This window comes from Schistocerca gregaria, chromosome 2 (assembly GCF_023897955.1).
Source record: "Schistocerca gregaria isolate iqSchGreg1 chromosome 2, iqSchGreg1.2, whole genome shotgun sequence".
Classification (NCBI taxonomy): Eukaryota; Metazoa; Arthropoda; class Insecta; order Orthoptera; family Acrididae; genus Schistocerca; species Schistocerca gregaria.
In genome coordinates this window covers 475,620,791-475,642,367 of record NC_064921.1, presented here as the reverse complement: position 1 = coordinate 475,642,367, position 21,577 = coordinate 475,620,791, and the positions used below count along the sequence as shown (strand labels likewise).

Below are 21,577 nucleotides of genomic sequence, written 5' to 3'. Positions count from 1 at the left end.
GGCTCAAGGACAAGTTGCTCATGACATCCCCGTGGGAAGATGCGAAGCTACTGGTAAAGATGACAGCGGAGCTTCTTAAGACCGCAAAGATATCATTATGGATACCCAAGAACATTAAGGAAGTCTCTCCCAAGACTCTGTTCAGGAAAACAGGGGCCCAGAACCCAAAAGTCCCGACAGAAGACTGGAGAGTGATTAAACAGAAGGTTAACCCTGGTGGTGGAGGTTGGTGAAAATGTGGTGGAATGTTGTCTACTCCCAGAAATGACAAAACTCTTCCATCTGGTGAGCAAGATGTATGAGTCAGGCGAAATACCCTCAGACATCAAGAAGAAAATAATAATTCCAAAGAAAGCAGGTGTTGACAGGTGTGAATATTGCCAAACTACCAGTTTAATAAGTCATGGCTGTAAATACTAACATGAATTTGTTACAGAAGAATGGAAAAACTGGCCTTGGGGAAGATTAGGAGAACTTTAGGAGCAAATGAGGCAATACTGATGCTACTGGTCATACAGTACAAAGCGAAATGCCAGATTTTGTTTATATGTTCTTTTATGATATTCAGCAGTTGTGAAAAGTCCCTACTCTCTAGGCCTTTTATCAACTTATGTCTATCAGCAATCTGTCAAATTATTCATGCAATATCATAGATCCTCTATATACTCTTTCCATCTTTCTGCTTTCCCTTCTTTCCTTAGCACTGATTTTCCATTTGAGATCTTGATATTCATACAGCTGGTTCTCTTTTCTCTAAAGGTCTCGTTAACTTTCCTGTAGATGGTATCTACATTTCTCCTTATCATATATGCTTCTAAGTCCTTTCATTTATTCTCTAGCCACCCTTGCTTATTCATTTTGCACTTTTGGTCAATCTCCTTTTTTTCAACATTTGTATTCCGTTTCTCCTGCTTCATTTACCACATTTTCGTATTTTCAAACAGAAAATCCAGTATGGAATATAACAATATTATGAAAAGGAAATAGTATGACCAGGATGAATCGGACCAAGATTTGTTGCTATGGAGATCCAGGATACACCATGTGGGCACAAGAAGTACAGTTCCAGGAAACTTTAGTGTTTGTTATCATCATATGAAAGTGTTTCTGGGTAAGTATTGTTTCCTACAAAGAAGTTGTTTTGATCCATTTTGGATTCATAAGAAGTCAGTGAAGTGTAGTCTCAGAGAAATTGATATAAAATCAGTACTGAAAGTGAATCAGTGCATGGGACTTAACATGAAACCAGAACAAAAGATTTATTCTGATGATTTACACGACAGTGACGAAGAGTATCAGCCACTTCCAACCACAGCGGATGAGCAATTAAATACTTCAGTGACTGCTCTTGGTTTGTCTCCCATGAAAACACACAAAGTTGGGAAAAGGCATAGGCCCAGCTATGGTAGAAGAAAACTACAAGAAGCTCAAATGGAATTAAAACACAAAATAGCTGACACACTAATGGTGGAAGAGGAAGAACTATCTGCTCCAAAGGAACAGAAATCATGCCAGAAATGCTCTGATTTGGGCAAAATTGTGCATTATTTGAAAGAAAAATCTGCCATATCCACATGCCAGAAAAAAGTAGCAATTTTTACCCTTGCGCCTTCCACCTGGTCTATTGACTACACTGCAAAGGAATTCAATGTTTCTACATATATGGTAAAGCAAGCTATGAAAATAAAAGCAACACAAGGAGTGCTTCCACAACTCCAGCAGGCTCAGGGTAAGCAATCGAGCTCAGAAATAAAGGTGCTAGTGTCGGAGTTTTACAAAAATAATGACTACATCTGAACAATGCCTGGAAAAAAAGACAATGTAATGGTGAAAATAGGAAATGTACATGTACAGATGCAAAAAAGACTTGCTGTGCAACATGTCAGAACTATATGTAGAATTCAAAGGAAAAATATCCCAATACCAAAGTAGGTTTATCAACCTTTTTCAATTTTCGGCCAAAATGGGTTGTGCCTGAAAGTGCAAGGGGCACATACAATGTTTGTGTATGTGAGACCCAACATAATGCTAAGCTGATGTTTGCTGCTATAAGGGATTCTGGTCTGCATTACAAAGGTGCAATGAAGCTGTTAGTGTGAGACATCAGTTCCTACCAGTGCATGATACACAGGTGTGAAAAGTGTCCTGGTAAGGCAAATCTTGCAGAACACATGAATAACAATCTGTATGGTGAACTACTTATGGATGATGATGAACTTGTTTCTTATAAACAATGGACACATATGGATTGCACAAGTCTTGAAACAAAGCAAAGTACAGTGGAAGATTTTGTTGACATGGGATGTCAAAAAACAGACAAACTGACCACACACACCTTCACAGCAACAGCACAATCGGATTATCTCCAGTTTTGTAAGGACAATTTGAAACAAGATGAAATTACAGTAATACTAGACTTTTCTGAAAATTATGCATTTATAGTTCAAAATGCCATCCAAGGATATCATTGGGACAGCTGTCAAGCAACTCTCCAGCCATTTGCAATTTACTATAGAGGCGAATCAGGTGATGTGTCTGTCATGAACCTGTGCGTTTTTAGCGACTACAATTCATGATGCCATTGCAGTTCATTCCCATATTCGCACTGTCATGGCATATGTGAAAAACAAGCTGCCTCACATACATTTTGCGAAATACTTCAGTGATGGGGCAGCTAGTCAGTACAAAAACAAAAAATCTCAAGAATTTATGCATGCATTACCATGATTTTCAGATTCATGCAGAATGGAATTTTTTCGCAACAAGTCATGGTAAAAATATATGTGATGGTATTCATGCTACCATTAAGCACATGCCACCATGAGCTGGTCTGCAACACCCTACAGAAGGTCAAATTCTAACACCTCTTCCATTGTTTACCTGGGTACAGAAAAATATCTCTGGCGTACAATCATTCTATGTTACGAAAGATGAGGTGAAATCAGTTGAAGAATTGCTAAAAAACACACTAGAACACGTTAAAACTGTTTCAGGCACAAGGAGCCAGCATCACTTCTCTCCAGCGGACTCTGACAATATGCAGACTGTCCGGTTATAACTATAGGTTCATGCACAACATGTGTCTTCACAGTGTGTCTGACTCAGGATTCAGAAGCAAAAGCAGCAACATACAAACAGGTTGCTATGTTATAGCTGTTTATGATGACAAATGGTACTTAGGATGTGTTGCAGAGTGCTGTGAAGCAGATGATGATTTATTTGTGAACTTCATGGCACCAGCAGTATCATTTCATTGGCCACTCTGGCAGACAGGTGTTGGATTCCTTTTAAACATATTCTTATGACAGTTCCAGTTCCTACCACAGTGCCACTCAATGTACAGAGTAAAGTAGCTAAAGTGTGGGAGAACTTCAGTTCAAAGCACAATCGACTGGTTTTTAGCAGTTAAGGTGCAGTAAACATTAATGATAGGTTGTGTTAATCTGTCTATATGTTGTTGCATAGCGATTAAACTGTTGTGAGAGAGGACAAGAAGAGGCAGAACAATTTACAATATGTTTTTACAAAATTGTGTAGTGGTACAATGGCCACATCATCAAATACATATCTCAACTTTCATTGTACACAAATGTCTTGCAATAATATGCTGAAATTTTGAGATATATATCATTATGGTCTACTTATGCAGTGTGTGAAATTTGGCTTGGATATCACTTGTGTGTGTGTGTGTGTGTGTGTGTGTGTGTGTGTCTATATATATAAAACAAATATTCCAAGACAGGCACAATAAAATAACACACAAACACACACACCACACTTGTGTGTTATTTTATTGTGACTGTCTACCGGCACTTTCCCACTTGGAATCTTTGTTTTTAATATATTTTTCCCATGTGGAAGTTTCTTTCCTTGGCATAGAGGGCAACTACAATATGTACCTTTTAACTTATTACATTTTTTAATCACATTTTGGAATTTATTATTTTCCCTCAGAAATATTTTGTTGGCGTTTTGATTCATGGAGTGTGTTCTCTAAATGGATGTTACTGGGTTGTAAAAATTTCACTGGACTGTGTAGAATAGTTCCCAAGTTATTAAGACCTGAAGTTGGGTCTGAAGATAGATTGCCAGATGTGGGTTGCAATTTCCAGGCCATGCCACCTTCTTTCACAAGTCATAATTCTGGAACTAATTGGCAGGGGAAACTAATACATTGTACACGAGTGTTCCACACATGGTAGAATTAGTGTACAGAATTTCAGTCAAATCTGAGAGTATGGGCTGGAGCCCCTGGTTGAACTGACATGGAATGACCCAATGATCAAATAACCGATGACTTCATACCATAACCCCTTAAACGTAATGGTACAACACTATAGCTCGAGTTTAGAGTTTACTAGCAACCGTTATCATGAAACTACTATAATATTTTGTTAATAAAACCCTGAGAAACCAGCTATTTCTTAAGCAACATATTTCAGCAGAGTGAAATTTTTCTGTCATCGTGGCAAAGAACAGCACCACCCATTGTATTTCCAAACTGTGCTGTGTACTTCACAAAATAGAAAATTTTGTGTCTGTGCAACATATTCCCCACAAACCACGGACCTTGCTGTGGTGAGTGGCTTGCATGTCTCAATGATACAGAGAGCCATGCTGTAGGTGCAACCACAACAGACGGGTATCTTTTGAGAGGCCAGCCAAACTTTGGTCCTGAAGAGTGGTAAACAGCCTTTTCTGCAGGGGAGGCATTCTGGATGAATGACTGATATAGCCTCGTCACATTATGTAACATGGACTTCCTGTATTGGTACTGTGAACAGCTAAGCATCTAAAAACTACAGCTGCCATTTTTCCTGAGGATATGCAGCTCTACTGTATGTTTAAATGATACTGATATCCTCTTGCATAAAACAGTTCCCATTTTGATCTCCAGGCAGGACTAATCACGACTGGCAATTTACAAGTTGGAGCATGAGATATTAGACCCCTTTATCAGGCAGGTAGATTAAAAAATTATAAAGGGAAATGGATAGGTTGAAGTTAGTGGGAATGATGAAGTTCAGTGGTAGGATGAACAGGACTTCTGGTCAGCTGAGTACAAGGTTATAAAAACAATATAGGTCGCTAGAGGTAATTCAGGAGTAGGTCTAGCAACACATAAGGAAATAGGAATGCAGACAGCTACGACAAACAGCATAATGAACACATTATTGTAACCAAGATAGACATGAAACCAACACGCTCCATGATAGTACACGTTTGTATGCCAATCAGCTCTACATACAAGGAAGAGATTGACAAAAATGTATAATGAGATAAAAGAAAATAAGCTTTTGAAATAATTCAATCCTCCTCATGGACATCTACCTTTACCTCCCCGTTTCTCAAAATGAACAGACTTGCTACATACTGAACGCCACAACAACATACAATATATTAAAAGATGTTATAAACGGTAGGTTTATTTTATTGCAGCTCACTATTTACAATAACTAAATGGCAGAATCCGTATCAGGCCTTCTATCAAACAGCAGAAATTCTACACACTTTGGCACTAAATAATTAAGTCTGTTCGTTATTTAACTCCCCAACTCTCTGTTTATGCATGTGTGCGTGGTGGGGGAGGGGGGGGGGGGGTTGTGTGCTTCATTTTCCTAAAGTCTTCTAGATGGGTGGCCAAATAACTAGAAGCAGTTCCCAAGCTAAGGTAAAAATGTAATTCTTGGTAAGTGTTTCTTCTGCAAACAGAAAAACATTATAAACGCCACATCCGTCGTTATGAATTAGAAGGACAAGCAATTCACCCTCATTTTAAATGTAAATGAAGGGCGATAACAGAATGGTTACTTATGGCTTTTGTTGTAGAATACTATATACCTTACAGATAATTAATTGGAAGAAAAATAACAGGTCTTGTTGTCGTCAGCTGTTTACTGAGTTGTGACAGCTGGGTTATTGGTCCCTGAGGTGGAAGAGGAAAGGCTTGGAATTCATACCATTGCAATTAGTAAAATTAACACCAGTACTGGTGGGATTCATCATTCTCTCATACTGCTTAAATTTTTTCGATACTTCGGGGTTCTGAAGGGAACTGCCACGTAAGTAAATCTAAATCCTGATATTCGATAACTCTCTGTGACCAAGAAATGTAAACACGTAGGGGGCAGTTCTGAGCAATGAATAAATATACTGAAAATTCACAGATCACTGTTTTCCCAAGTTCTTTGTCTGTCAGTCTCGCGCTAGAATGGTGGCACAACATAAGCAGCATTGTGGGTACAGCTATTCATCTGATACTACCCCTTTAGAATTTTATTATTGTTAAAACTACTCACTCCCAGCTACCTTACCTTTCAATTTCTGAAATATATACATGTTAAACTCAGTTCACAAAGTTTCGCTGTCAAGTTGGAACCATATCTGTAAAATACCCGCCAAACTCAGACGAAAATTTCCAAAGTTCTATTCATTTGAAAAACGGTGGCCACCACACGAACACCACTAACAACAAACACATCTCAACTATTCACGCCTACACATTTCACAGCATACAACAAAACCTCGCTCTACTATGTAATATCCGTAGTCAAAGATCTTCAGTCTTCGGACTGTTTCTAGGATACACGCTTACGACAACAAATAGTGGAATTGCATTGCAAATGTATTGGTGTAAAACAGTTATTCAATTTGCTCAACATTTTTCTGCTAAAAACGACTTATACACGCGATATAAACAGTTCAATGCCAGTCTCACTACTAACACACTCTTTACAGATGATAGATATCCTATAGCAACGAATACTGTCATGAACATCGGGATATAATAAACGAAAGCACAAACTTGTTAAGTGAATTTTTAGTATAAAAAAACCGGGAAAAAGCTATTATCCTGACTTTTCGTCTGTGAATCTGGAGAAAAGAGCCGGATGCGCAAATTGATAACTCTAGAATACCTATCGCTGAAACCCGCTTCACACGGGACGTCATGAAATGAAATGTTTTTAAAAAAATACTATATGCAATCATTTCAAAGGAAAAGTTCACACAGACTGCTGACGGAACAGCAAGTGTTTAAAAGTCCGATTCACACAAGTTGTCAACGAAACAACAGCCCACTTCACCTTCAAATGGCGGAGATTCCACATTAGACGAAACCTTAACCCTAGAGAAGACGCTTCGGTGCATTTTTGTACCCAAAAACCCCTTTTCCCCTCTACCGGACAAATGATAAGCCTAACAGCCTTCTAATTTTCAATACCTTTCTAGTCATTGTTTAGCTTATGTTTTGTTGTACCAAAGCTATTGTAGCGTCAACAGGTCAAGGGTATCGAAAACTTACACCTGGAACTGCAGCAACCGTGTACCGCACACATTATGCGTGTGATCATGTACGTACTATTCGAAATTGTCAACACTATGTCCTGTACGTTTACACGAAACAGTGTTAAAAAAAAAGAGACGTATTCCAGAGATGTCCGTTATTACACTTCAATACCTTTTAACAATAGCTCATGTTTCTTATTTTAGGGCAAAAAAATACTTGCTAGAGGAGGAATTATAGCAGACTCTTTTAGAGTTGCTTGCAGAAGCAGAAAACTGCGGAGATATTGATAATTTTTTTTTTCTGTTGAAGAGGATGAAATAATATTACTGAGCGATCATGATAGTGACTGAGTGATCATGATAATGACTCTGAAATGGAATGCGATGAAAGATTATCTTCCTTTGATCCTGAAGACTCCATATTTACTAGCAGCAATAAACAAACAAACAAAGTGGATGGAAACTGATATGTATAAAAAACATTCCTGTACCAGCAAAAAATGTTATCAAAATCTTTCCTGACCCTAAAATGACAGCATGCGGTATTGTAGAGGAAAATGAAGCATTCCATAAAATAAAAAGTATTCATATGACAGATAAAGTTGTATATTTTGCAAATGTTCAAATTTACAGAAAAGGACAATAAGAAAATTATTTTAGAGATGGCGTTAGGCGGGTGATGAAGCCCCTTAGGGAAATAGCGTCCAGGACTGGTAATAAATATAAGGAGCACTCATTTTGTCTGCCTGGGGGTCTCATCCAAGATGTGGAGGCAGCCTTGCCTGCGGCTATCGAGCGCACGGGGTGCAGTCGTCTGCAAGTAGTTGCTCACGTCGGCACCAATGATGCCTGTCGCTTGGGTTCTGACGCGATCCTCAGTTCGTACAGGCGGCTGGCGGATTTGGTGAAGACCGCTGGTCTCGTACGCGGGGTGCAAGCAGAGCTCTCTATTTGCAGCATCGTTCCCAGAGTGGATCGGGGTCCTTTGGTTTCGAGTCAAGTGGAGGGTCTCAACCAGAGGCTTCGTCGACTCTGTGACGGTGTTGGCTGCAGATTTCTAGACTTGCGCTATTGGGTGGGGAATTGTAGGAGACCCCCCAGATAGGTCAGGGCTGCACTACACAAAGGAAATGGCTACTCAGGTAGCAGAGCACTTGTGGCGTGCACATGGGTTTTTTTTAGGCTAGGCAGTAGTGCGAGGTGTCCTGATGAACACTCACCAGTCGACTGGCAGGCTGGGGAATCAGGATGCGCTCAGTGTAAAGACACTTCAGCTATCAAGATATTAGTAGTAAATTTTCAGAGTGTCTGAAATAAAATTCCTGAATTTACTGCCCTCCAGGAAGCGTGTGGCGCGCAAATTATTCTCGGGACTGAGACCTGGCTGAACCCTGAGATAGGAAGTTCCGAAATATTTAGTGAGGGTTGGAACGTGTATCGGAAAGACATATTAGACACCGTAGGAGGTGGTGTCTTCATTGCAGTTGACAAAAATTTTGTGCCTACTGAGGTCGATGTAGCGTGTGATTGTGAAATTATCTGGACACATTTAACAGGGCTAGGGGAAATAAAGTTAATTGTGGGGTGTTATTACTGGCCACCAGGTGCCACCGTGACAGTTCTAGAATCATTCAAAGGGAGTCTACATTCTGTATCGCTGAAGTACCCGGATCATGCTACATTAGTAGGAGGCGACTTCAACCTACCCAGTATAGACTGGGATGTCTATGGATTCTTTACGGGTGGTACATACAAGCTGTCGTGTGAATTACATTTGAACACATTATCCGAAAACTGTCTGGAGCAGCTAAATCGACAGCCAACTCGTAATAGAAATATTTTAGATCTGGTAGCCACAAACAGACCAGACCTCATCGACAGTGTCAGTGTTGAGACAGGGAATAGTGATCATGATGTTGTCATTATGACTATGTTTATGAAAGTTAAAAAGTCGCTCAAGAAGGCTAGGAGAGTATTCTTACTAGAAAGAGCAGATAAGCAGTTCTTAGCATCCCAATTAGTAAATGAATCGACTTCATTTACTTCCGGTGTCTGCCCCCAGTAGCTGAGTGGTCAGCGTGGCAGACTGTCAATCTTAAGGGCCCAGTTCGATTCCCGGCTGGGTCGGAGATTTTCTCCGCTAGGGGACTAGGTGTTGTGTTGTCCTAATCATCATCATTTCATCCCCATCGACTCGCAGGTCGCCAAAGTGGCGTCAAATCGAAAGACCTGCACCAGGCGAACGGTCTACCCAACGGGTAGGCCCTATCCACACGACATTTCATTTTTTTCATTTACTATCGGTACTATGGACGTGGAAGAATTATGGGCAAATTTTAAACACATTGGACAAATATGTGCCAAAAAAGTTACGGACGGAAAAGACTCACAGTGGTTTAACAGAGCAATTCGGAGAATGCTCAGGAAACAAAGGCAGTTGCACTCGTGGTATAAGAAAGATCGGGAGAATGAGGACAGGCTAAAGTTAGTAGAGATTCATGCTGTTGTAAAAAGAGCGATGCGCGAAGCATTCAACTGCTACCTCCGACATACCTTAGCAAAAGATCTTGCTGAAAACCAAAGGAAATTCTGGTTGAAACGCTGGAAATGCATATCCTCCTATTTCCATGTATTGCACTGCAAAGATTTTTCCTTATTTTGTTACCTGAAGATATAACATTTCTGTGTCTTTATATATTGTAATACAGGGTGTTACAAAAAGGTACGACCAAACTTTCGGGAAACATTCCTCACACACAAATAAAGAAAAGATGTTATGTGGACATGTGTCCGGAAAAACTTAATGTCCATGTTAGAGTTCATTTTCCATGTTCCTCCACCTACGCTCAATGGAGCACGTTATCATGATTTCACACGGGATACTCTACCTGTGCTGCTAGAACATGTGCCTTTACAAGTACGACACAACATGTGGTTCATGCACGATGGAGCTCCTGCACATTTCAGTCGAAGTGTTCGTACGCTTCTCAACTACAGATTCGGTGACCGATGGATTGGTAGAGGCGGACCAATTCGATGGCCTCCACGCTCTCCTGACTAAACCCTCTTGACTTTCATTTATGAGGGCATTTTAAAACTCCTGCCTACGCAACCCCGGTACCAAATGTAGAGACTCTTCGTGCCCATATTGTGGACGGCTGTGATACAATACGCCATTCTCCAGGGCTGCATCAGCGCATCAGGGATTCCATGCGACGGAGGGTGGATGCATGTATCCTCGCTAACGGAGCACATTTTGAACATTTCCTGTAACAAAGTGTTTGAAGTCACGGTGGTACGTTCTGTTGCTGTGTGTTTCCATTCCATGATTAATGTGATTTGAAGAGAAGTAATAAAATGAGTTCTAACATGGAAAGTAAGCGTTTCCGGACACATGTCCACATAACATATTTTCTTTCTTTGTGTGTGAGGAATGTTTCCTGAAAGTTTGGCCGGACCTTTTTGTAACACCCTATATATATATATATATATATATATATATATATATATATATATATATATATATATATATATATATATATAGGGTTTGTAAATATTATTTGTATTTTTACGCTGAGTCTTGCCTAGGGAAAACTATGCTATCGAACGAATACATCGATAGGTCGTGTGGAGAACCAAAGTGGTTAGGAACTTTGGTAGCGTTAACGCTGTCGCGTGGAGCGCGGGCAGGGAGGGTCTGGCTAGAGTAGTGCAGTGGAGCAGGTGTGTTGTGTGACGCTCCCGCGAGTTGCCGCGCTTTCGGGGTTTGGCAGCATGTAATTGCGCTCGAATTGCTATGATAGTTTCTGACACGGTGTCGCGGACGGGAAGTGTTAGCTGGCACACATCAAGAGCCCGTTTCGGCTGCAGACCGTGTCGAGAAGAAGGCGCGCCAACATTCAGCTTTTGCAACAGCGACGGCCAACAATGAGTGACTGTCGCCACCTCCTCGACCGATGACTTCAAACCCATCAATCAACCAACAAGGAAGACTGGTAGCACGTAAAGTTTTAGACCTGTATGGCACACCTCAGCTTTTCAAACTGTTAAATTTTTCTCGCTAAATTACAGCAACATAGCATGAACATTTGTTGCTCATTGTCCCAAATGCATTACCAAGCAGGGTCCCTTCCTTTTCCAGAATGAACCTGAGTGTCGTTGAAATTCAAACGCCAGCATTAAAGTAATATAATTCGATTTCACTGCTTTAATTTCAAAGTTCAGTTAAGGTATTCATAGCTTGCTATAATATTTAGATTACAAAAGCACAAATTAAGAGTGTGAGTTTTGTTACCGTATTTTAGCTTACCTGTGAGTGCAGCTCAGCTTCGTATGTAATAAATTTTACTATTGTTAATTGTTCAGAATCATTTAATTCAAGTTCAAAGTTAAATCTCTTACTTATAAATTGCGTAGATTCAACTAGCTTTTGAAATGATTGTTGAGGTATCCCAATACTAACCGTATTTTACTGAATTTCGATGTGCTTCAGAAACAAAGCTCACTAATAATTTCAGTCACTAAATTAACTTTCAGTTTTCCGGTTTTATTAATTCTTTTGCTAAATTAAGTCGAAGTGTAGCGAAATTTATTACTTCTGACAAACATTCAGTTTTCGCACTACATGTGTCAACCTTCAGTTGCCACCCTTCTAGTGCTAATTATATGTGCAATGACCTTTCTTTTTTGGTTACTATAGTAATTGTTCATAGGACTGGCGACTGTAATTTTCCCCAAATCTCAAATATCCAATTACCACTAGTTAACTGTTAACGTAATGGTCGCACATTTACTTTCTTTATCAACTTTACCCCTTTTCAAAATTAATTTCCACCAGTTTCATTTGCATTTTTCCTTTCATTTAGATGTAACACTTTCCTCCCTCTTTACCGACAGATTAACTTCGGTGACGATTGCTTTTCCCAAATTTCCATTAGGTACACGCGGTTTAATTTTTCACTGTCATTAAGGTCGATAAGTGAGCGGGAGGTTACATGGTCTTACGTAAAATCGGTGAACGGGTCGAAGGCTTCCATCCAGTCACTCACTGACCAATCTGGCCTGGCAACGGAAGACAGCAAAACGAAAACTGAAATTTTAAATTTAGCATTTGAGAAATCTTTAACGCAGGAGGATCGTACAAACATACCGCCGTTTGAGTCTCGTACAGATTCTCATATGGAGGACATAATGATAGACATCCCTGGGGTTGTGAAGTAGCTGAATGGGTTGAAAATAAATAAATCTCCAGGTCCTGATGGGATTCCAATTCGGTTTTTTACAGAGAGCACTCTACTGCATTGGCTCCTTACTTCGCTTGCATTTATCGCGAATCTCTTGCCCAAAGTAAAGTCCCGAGCGACTGGAAAAAAGCGCACATGGCGCCTGTATATAAGAAGGGTAGAAGGACAGATCCTCAAAATTACAGACCAATATCCTTAACATCGGTTTGTTGCAGGATTCTCGAACATATTCTCAGTTCGAATATAATGAATTTCCTTGAGACAGAGAAGTTGCTGTCCATGCATCAGCACAGCTTTAGAAAGCATCGCTCCTGCGAAACGCAACTTGCCCTTTTTTCACATGATATCCTTCAAACCATGGATGAAGGGTATCAGATGGATGTCATGTTCCTTGACTTCCAGAAAGCGTTTGACTCAGTGCCCCACTGCAGACTCCTATCTAAGGTACAAGCATATGGGATTGGTTACCAAGTATGTGAGTGGCTCGAAGACTTCTTAAGTAATAGAACCCAGTACATTGTCCTCGATGGTGGGTGTTCATCGGAGGTGAGGGTGTCATCTGGAGTGCCCCAGGGAAGTGTGGTAGGTCAGCTGTTGTTCTATCTACATAAATGATCATTTGGATAGGGTGGATAGCAATGTGCGGCTGTTTGCTGATGATGCTGTGGTGTACGAAAAGGTGTCGTCGTTGAGTAATTGTAGGAGGATACAAGATGACTTGGACAGGATTTGTGATTGGTGTAAAGAATGGCAGTGAACTCTCAATATAGATAAATGTAAATTAATGCAGATGAATAGGAAAAAGAATCCTGTAATGTTTGAATACTCCATTGGTAGTGTAGCGCTTGACACAGTCACGTCGATTAAATATCTGGGCGTAACATTGCTGAGCGATATGAAGTTGTAAAAGCATGTAATGGCAGTTGTGGAGAAGGCGGATAGTCGTCTTCGGTTCATTGGTAGAATTTTGGGAAGATGTGGTTCATCTGTAAAGGAGATCGCTTATAAAACACTAATACGACATATTCTTGAGAACTGTTCTAGCGTTTGCGATCCCTATCAGGTTGGATTGAGGGAGGACATAGAAGCAATTCAGAGGCGGGCTGCTAGATTTGTTACTGGTAGGTTTGATCATCACACGAGTGTTATGGAAATGCTTCAAGAACTCGGGTGGGAGCCTCTAGAGAAAAGGAGGCGTTCTTTTCGTGAATCGCTACTGAGGAAATTTAGAGAACCAGCATTTGAAGCTGACTGCAGTACAATTTTACTAGCGCCAACTTAAATTTAACGGAAAGACCACAAAGATAAGATAAGAGAGATTTGGGCTCGTGCAGAGGAATATGGGTAGCCTCTTTTCCCTCGTTCTGTTTGGGAGTGGAACAGGGAGAGAAGATACTAGTTGTGGTATGAGGTACCCTCCGCCACGCACCGTATGGTGGATTGCGGAGTATGTATGTAGATATGTAGATGTATATGGGGATGCTAAACTGATAGATCGAAATGAGATTTCTGTAGTATTAGGCGGCATTCTTCCCCTCCCCCATGAACCATGGACCTTGCCGTTGGTGGGGAGGCTTGCGTGCCTCAGCGATACAGATGGCCGTACCGTAGGTGCAACCACAACGGAGGGGTATCTGTTGAGAGGTCAGACAAACGTGTGGTTCCTGAAGAGGGGCAGCAGCCTTTTCAGTAGTTGCAGGGGCAACAGTCTGGATGATTGACTGATCTGGCCTTGCAACAGTAGCCAAAACGGCCTTGCTGTGCTGGTACTGTGAACGGCTGAAAGCAAGGGGAAACTACAGCCGTAATTTTTCCCGAGGACATGCAGCATTACTGTACGATTATATGATGATGGCGTCCTCTTGGGTAAAATATTCCGGAGGTAAAATAGTCCCCCATTCGGATCTCCGGGCGGGGACTACTCAAGAGGATGTCGTTATCAGGAGAAATAAAACTGGTGTTCTACGGATCGGAGCATGGAATGTCAGATCCCTTAATCGGGAAGGTAGGTTCGAAAATTTAAAAAGGGAAATGGATAGGTTAAAGTTAGATATAGTGGGAATTAGTGAAGTTCGGTGGCAAGAGGAACAAGACTTCTGGTCAGGTGACTACAGGGTTATAAACACAAAATCAAATAGGGATAATGCAGGAGTAGGTTTAATAATGAATAGGAAAATAGGAATGCGGGTAAGCTACTACAAACAGCATAGTGAACGCATTATTGTGGCCAAGATAGATACAAAGCCCACACCTACTACAGTAGTACAAGTTTATATGCTAACTAGCTCTGCAGATGAAGAAGAAATTGAAGAAATGTACGATGATATAAAAGAAATTATTCAGATAGTGAAGGGAGACGAAAATTTAATAGTAATGGATGACTGGAATTCAGGTGTAGGAAAAGGGAGAGAATGAAACATAGTAGGTGAATATGGATTGGGGCTAAGAAATGAAAGAGGAAGCCGCCTAGTAGAATTTTGCGCAGAGCACAACTTAATCGTAGCTAACACTTGGTTTAAGAATCATGAAAGAAGGTTGTGTACATGGAAGAACCCTGGAGCTACTAAAAGGTATCAGATAGATTATATAATGGTAAGACAGAGATTTAGGAACCAGGTTTTAAGTTGTAAGGCATTTCCAGGGGCAGATGTGGACTCTGACCACGATCTATTGGTTATGACCTGTAGATTAAAACTGAAGAAACTGCAAAAATGTGGGAAATTAAAAAGATGGGACCTGGATAAACTGAAAGAACCAGAGGTTGTACAGAGTTTCAGGGAGAGCATAAGGGAACAATTGACAGGAATGGGGGGAAGAAATACAATAGAAGAAGAATGGGTAGCTCTGAGGCATGAAGTAGTGAAGGCAGCAGAGGATAAAGTAGGTAAAAAGACGAGGAGTGCTAGAAATCCTTGGGTAACAGAAGAATTATTGAATTTAATTGATGAAAGGAGAAAATATAAAAATGCAGTAAATGAAGCAGGCAAAAAGGAATACAAACGTCTCAAAAATGAGATCGACAGGAAGTGCAAAATGGCTAAGCAGGGATGGCTAGAGGACAAATGTAAGGATGTAGAAGCTTATCTCACTAGGGATAAGATAGATACTGCCTACAGGAAAATTAAAGAGACCTTTGGAGAGAAGAGAACCATGTGTATGAATATCAAGAGCTCAGATGGCAACCCAGTTCTAAGCAAAGAAGGGAAGGCAGAAAGGTGGAAGGAGTATATAGAAGGTTTACACAAGGGCGATGTACTTGAGGACAATATTATGGACATGGAAGAGGATGTAGATGAACACAAAATGGGAAATTCGATACTGCGTGAAGAGTTTGACAGAGCACTGAAAGACCTGAGTCGAAACAAGGCCCCCGGAGTAGACAACATTCCATTAGAACTACTGACGGACTTGGTAGAGCCAGTCATGACAAAACTCTACCAGCTGGTGAGCAAGATGTATGAGACAGGCGAAATACACTCAGACTTCAAGAAGAATATAATAATTCCAATCCCAAAGAAAGCAGGTGCTGACAGATGTGAAAATTACCGAACTATCAGTTTAATAAGTCACAGCTGCAAAATACTAACGCGAATTCTTTACAGACGAATGGAAAAACTGGTAGATGTGGACCTCGGGGAGGATCAGTTTGGATTCCGTAGAAATGTTGGAACACGTGAGGCAATACTGACCTTACGACTTATCTTAGAAGAAAGATTAAGAAAAGGCAAACCTACGTTTCTAGCATTTGTAGACTTAGAGAAATCTTTTGACAATGTTGACTGGAATACTCTTTTTCAAATTCTAAAGGTGGCAGGGGTAAAATACAGGGAGCGAAAGGCTATTTACAATTTGTACAGAAACCAGATGGCAGTCATAAGAGTCGAGGGTATGAAAGGGAAGCAGTGGTTGGGAAAGGAGTGAGACAGGGTTCTTGCCTTTCCCTGACGTTATTCAATCTGTATATTGAGCAAGCAGTAAAGGAAACAAAAGAAAAATTTGGAGTCGGTATTAAAATTCATGGAGAAGAAGTAAAAACTTTGAGGTTCGCCGATGACATTGTAATTCTGTCAGAGACGGCAAAGGACCTGGAAGAGCAGTTGAACGGAATGGACAGTATTGTGAAAGTAGGATATAAGATGACCATCAACAAAAGCAAAACGAGGATAATGGAATGTAGTCAAATTAAATCGGGTGATGCTGAGGGAATTAGATTAGGAAATGAGACACTTAAAGTAGTAAAGGAGTTTTGCTATTTAGGAAGTAAAATAACTGATGATGGTCGAAGTAGAGAGGATATAAAATGTAGACTGGCAATGGCAAGGAAAGCGTTTCTGAAGAAGAGAAATTTGTTAACGTCGAATATAGATTTATGTATCAGGAAGTCGTTTCTGAAAGTATTTGTTTGGAATGTAGCCATGTATGGAAGTGAAACATGGACGATAACTAGTTTGGACAAGAAGAGAATAGAAGCTTTCGAAATGTGGTGCTACAGAAGAATACTGAAGATAAGGTGGATAGATCACGTAACTAATGAGGAGGTATTGAATAGGATTGGGGAGAAGAGAAGTTTGTGGCACAACTTGACTAGAAGAAGGGATCGGTTGGTAGGACATGTTTTGAGGCATCAAGGGATCACAAATTTAGCGTTGGAGGGCAGCGTGGAGGGTAAAAATCGTAGAGGGAGACCGAGAGATGAGTACACTAAGCAGATTCAGAAGGATGTAGGTTGCAGTAGGTACTGGGAGATGAAGAAGCTTGCACAGGATAGAGTAGCATGGAGAACTGCATCAAACCAGTCTCAGGACTGAGGACAACAACAACATAGGCATTCTTTATTTTATCGGCCTCAAAGGTGGAAGCCACGAAACTGCATTGGGGCTTTTGTCAAATGACGGTAGAGGAATGACTTTTATGAGATCCTGCATGAGTTACAAGAGATATTTATTACTTCTCAGGTGTATCAGATACGACAGTAAAGGAACTAAGAATATGAGGTGTAAAACAAGTAGGTCAGCAGCTGTTAGTAGCTGTTGGGATGCAATTGTGAATAACTGCATGAACAGTAGTACTCTTGGAAAATTGGCTACTATTGATGAAAAACTATGACCATTCAGAGGTGCAGCTTTGCACAACACATTCCTCAAAACCATCTAGATATGGTACCAAAATATTTGTTCTGTGCAATTCTTAGTCATGCTACTCTGGTTTGTTGGAAGTGTATTGTGGCAAACAGCCAGAAGGGCCGTTTTGCGTTTCTAATAAGCCATCTGATATTGAGTGGGGATTAACTGAGCTGATAAAAGGCACAAATAGAAATGTGACAATAGATAACTGGTTTATGAGTTGTTCACTAGCTCTCTCTCTCTCTCTCTCTCTCTCTCTCTCTCTCTCTCTCTCTCTCTCTCTCTCTCTCTGCTACAAAACAAAATCACTTATGTAGGAAACCTAAGAAAGGATACAAAAGAAATCCCAGCTGAGCTTTTCCTCAAGAAGAATAAGAAAATCAGTTCATCAATTTTTGGATACTATGGAATTGTATGTAACTAAATGTAACAAATCGGTTGTACACATTTCCAAAATCCACTAAGAAGGAAAAGTAGATAAGGTCAACAACATACCTCACATTATAATAAGACAAAGTGTGGGGTTGGTATTGTTGAACAAATTTGCAGTAAATATACAGTAATATAAATGACAAGAAGGTGGACAGTGGCTGTACAGTAAGCATTGTTGAACGTGGCTGGTATGAAAAGCCACATCTTATCGAAAGATCTGTCAAACTAAGTTTACCAATTATTGTTGGCATATATCTATATATTTACACAAGTTCAAGAGACACATATACGAGAGAAACCAGTGAAGAAAAAAGGGAGATGTGTAATTTAAGGAAGAGCAAAGAATATCTCCACAGCAATAAGATGCAGCTCCTGTAATGACTTTGTTTGCAAAAATCACTCTCAGACAACAGTTCTCTGAAAAAAAATTTAGTGTGCATTCACTCGGAGTTGAAGGAAATTAATTTGCAAGTAAATTATTCCAATATAAGAAATTAGCATTTATAACATATGTAACTGTTGTTGAGCAAAAGCTTAAATGTTACTTGAAACCATTGTATGATGTAATGTAAATTACTGTAATAAATGATAAAGCAAATGTCACTTGTCATCAATGTGTACACAATAAACCAAGCACTTCCTCATGTAACATTAAAGAGCAAGCACACTCTATTGTTAATGTCTACAGAAAACTTCATAACAGTTGCTCTTTATCAGTTGTCTGTGGAAAAATGTTGAGAAATAAAACAAATTTTAAAATATCGATATTTATTTGGTAGTGAACATACAAACACATCAAACAATACTTAAAAGGGGATACATAGAATCTAGCGTTATTCACGGTTTGTTTTTCCTATGAAGGAAATAATGGCAGTAATAACTGTACTTTTCTCCTTCTCCTTTTCACTTAAAAAATGTTATTTAATGAAAATTGCTTTAGCTATTTATATCCTTATTTATACGCGGTGTAGACATCAGCTTTGATCTGATGCTGTGTTGTAAGACCGAAATCACTTTTCGCTTTCAGAGATCTAGGCCTCTCTTGTGAAATAACACTCAGTGTAAAAAATATTGAAGTATCCAACTGGACAATGGTGCTGTATTGAAGGCGCTGACTTGTGTAGAGTATGCTATTATAGAGGACGTATACTGTGCAAAAATAAGAACGTAAATAGATGACATGGGGTGTGCAGTTTAACTGAAGACATTGAAATATGAGTATCCCGAAAACTACACATCAGATAAAATAATAGTTATAGTTCCAATTTATTTGTCTCAGAAGCGGATATCCAATGATACCACACTCGACCCACCACCCCATCCCATGCGTGGGACATGCTACCCAATGTCCATTGAATATCTAATGCCACATGGGAATCCACCTCCATGCTGCAAGGGTAGGACAGGCCAATATTTCATAACTTCTAATCTGAAACCCCTTCGCAGCATTGTATTGCTCTGACACATCGAACAGGGGACTACTCAACACACCATAATGGTCATGTAGTGAACTACAACAACAATTATAACAGGCAGTACACTGACCATGCAGACATAGAACAGATAGCAGCTCTAAACCTTACAATATTTGCACAGTGTCTATTGGCTGCACACCTACCTATCATTTAGAGAACTGATGTGCAAGTGAATGATGAATGTTGCAACCACAGAATAAAAGAAAACGTAAATTAACACTGCTTTATAGAGAATGTAGGAGAAATGTCGAGACTGATGTTCCCTTGTATGCTGAGAGTTTTCCAGAGAAGCTCGCTCTCATTCATTCTTTAACAAGGTTGTGAATGCCTTTATGTCTGATGGCAACATGCAGGCTGGCAAAAGGAAACGAAACAAATGGGTTACAAGAGCAGGTAATGAAATAACTATACTAATGGCAGTGTATCACAGTCCACAGATAAGCGCTTGGCAATTGCACCACAATTCCATTATGTCCATAGGTAGTATTATCACAATACTGCATCAACATAAGTATCATCTATACCATGTGTCACTGCATAAAGAGCTTCATGGGGTCGATTCCCATGCCCAGGTAGTGTTTTGTGAATGGCCATGTCAACAAATGCAAACGACCCCTACATTCTTTGCCAAGGTAGTATATTCCGATGAGTTTACATTCACAAACCATGCTCGCATTAACTGGCATAACATGCATTACTGGAGTGTAGGCAATCCCCACTGGTTATGGCAAGCAGATCATCAATATATTTGGCCAGTTAACGTATGATGTGGCATCATGGGGAACAAACTCATTAGTCCTGTTTTATCGATGGCACGTGGAATGAAAGCAAAAATTGAACTTTTTGGAACAGAAACTACTGGTACTATTGCAGGATATTGCCCTGGACGATGTATGTGGTTTCAGCATGATGATTGCCCAGGGCATTATACAACTGAAAAACAGGTGGTAATAGACCTTGCTTACACTGGTCGGTGGATCGGCAGAGGTGGCCCTATAGTTGGCCCACTAGGTCACTGGATTTGGATTTCTTTCTGTGGGGATATTTAAGAGATAAGGAGGACCAGCAGGTGGCAACAGGGCATGAAGACATGGCTGACTACATCAGAAACGCCTGTGCTGACATTCCTGCAGATATGTTTCTGTCCTATGCATGATCATTTGAAAGGTGGATCACTAAGTGCACTGAAGTTGGCAGTATTACATTTCGACACTTACACTATCTGGAAGAGTAGAGTAATGCTTGCCTCGAGCCAAAGCCACAATGGCGCATTGAGGAGTCACATGTTCGATATGTCAGAGAAATACAATGGTGCAAAAAGGCGTCTCCAATTAAAAGTTATGAAATTCTGGTGTGTCCTACCATCACAGTATGGAGGTGGGCTCCCACATGCTATTGAATATTCAAGGCCCATCGAGTAACATGTCATAAATTACGATTGTGTATCCATTTTTATTCCTCAGATTACAATGCGATGTGTGGCGAAATGAAGAAAATACTTCAGACAAAACGTATGCCGATTTTGCCATAGAATCGTTACCTTCATTAAAAATGGAGTTCCTGTGGAATATTTCACGTATGGGGTGGAATAGGGGTTGAGTGTGATATCATTGCGTGCCCCTCCGATACAAACAAATTTGAATTATAAGTTTTTTGCTCTGATGTGTAGTTTTCGAGATATTTTAATGTCGTCAATTAAAACAGATGCCCTGTGTATATAAAAATGTTTAAAATTAAAATATTCAGCTCTACTAAATGAAAAATACTGAGGTTCTTGACATCATTTGGTAGAAAGAAAACGAAATATAACACATAAACTAAAAAGGCACTATGTATTGCCTTATGAGTATTGTTTGATATGTGTGTAAGTATATACTTTCTCAACCAAATATATGATAACATTTTGAAATGTTTGAAAGACTAATTTCCTATCCTTTGAATTTTGAGCAATATTGAAAATTTAACATACAACCTTAGTGAAGAACATTTATAATCTACACTCCTGGAAATTGAAATA

General features: G+C 39.9%; 1 protein-coding gene across 2 annotated transcripts in view; it reads right to left on the bottom strand.

The window, feature by feature from the left end:
• LOC126326755 (deubiquitinase DESI2) overlaps nucleotides 1-21,577 on the bottom strand; it is a 142,605-nt gene that overhangs the window by 93,037 nt on the left and 27,991 nt on the right. The window contains exon 1 of one of the 2 annotated variants that reach the window (XM_049995787.1): nucleotides 6,315-6,722. The exons of the other annotated variant lie outside the window; for it this stretch is intronic. The gene's annotated coding sequence lies outside the window, so the exon portion shown is untranslated. Of the gene's footprint in view, nucleotides 1-6,314; nucleotides 6,723-21,577 lie in introns of those variants that run through there. 2 annotated transcript variants of the gene reach the window in all.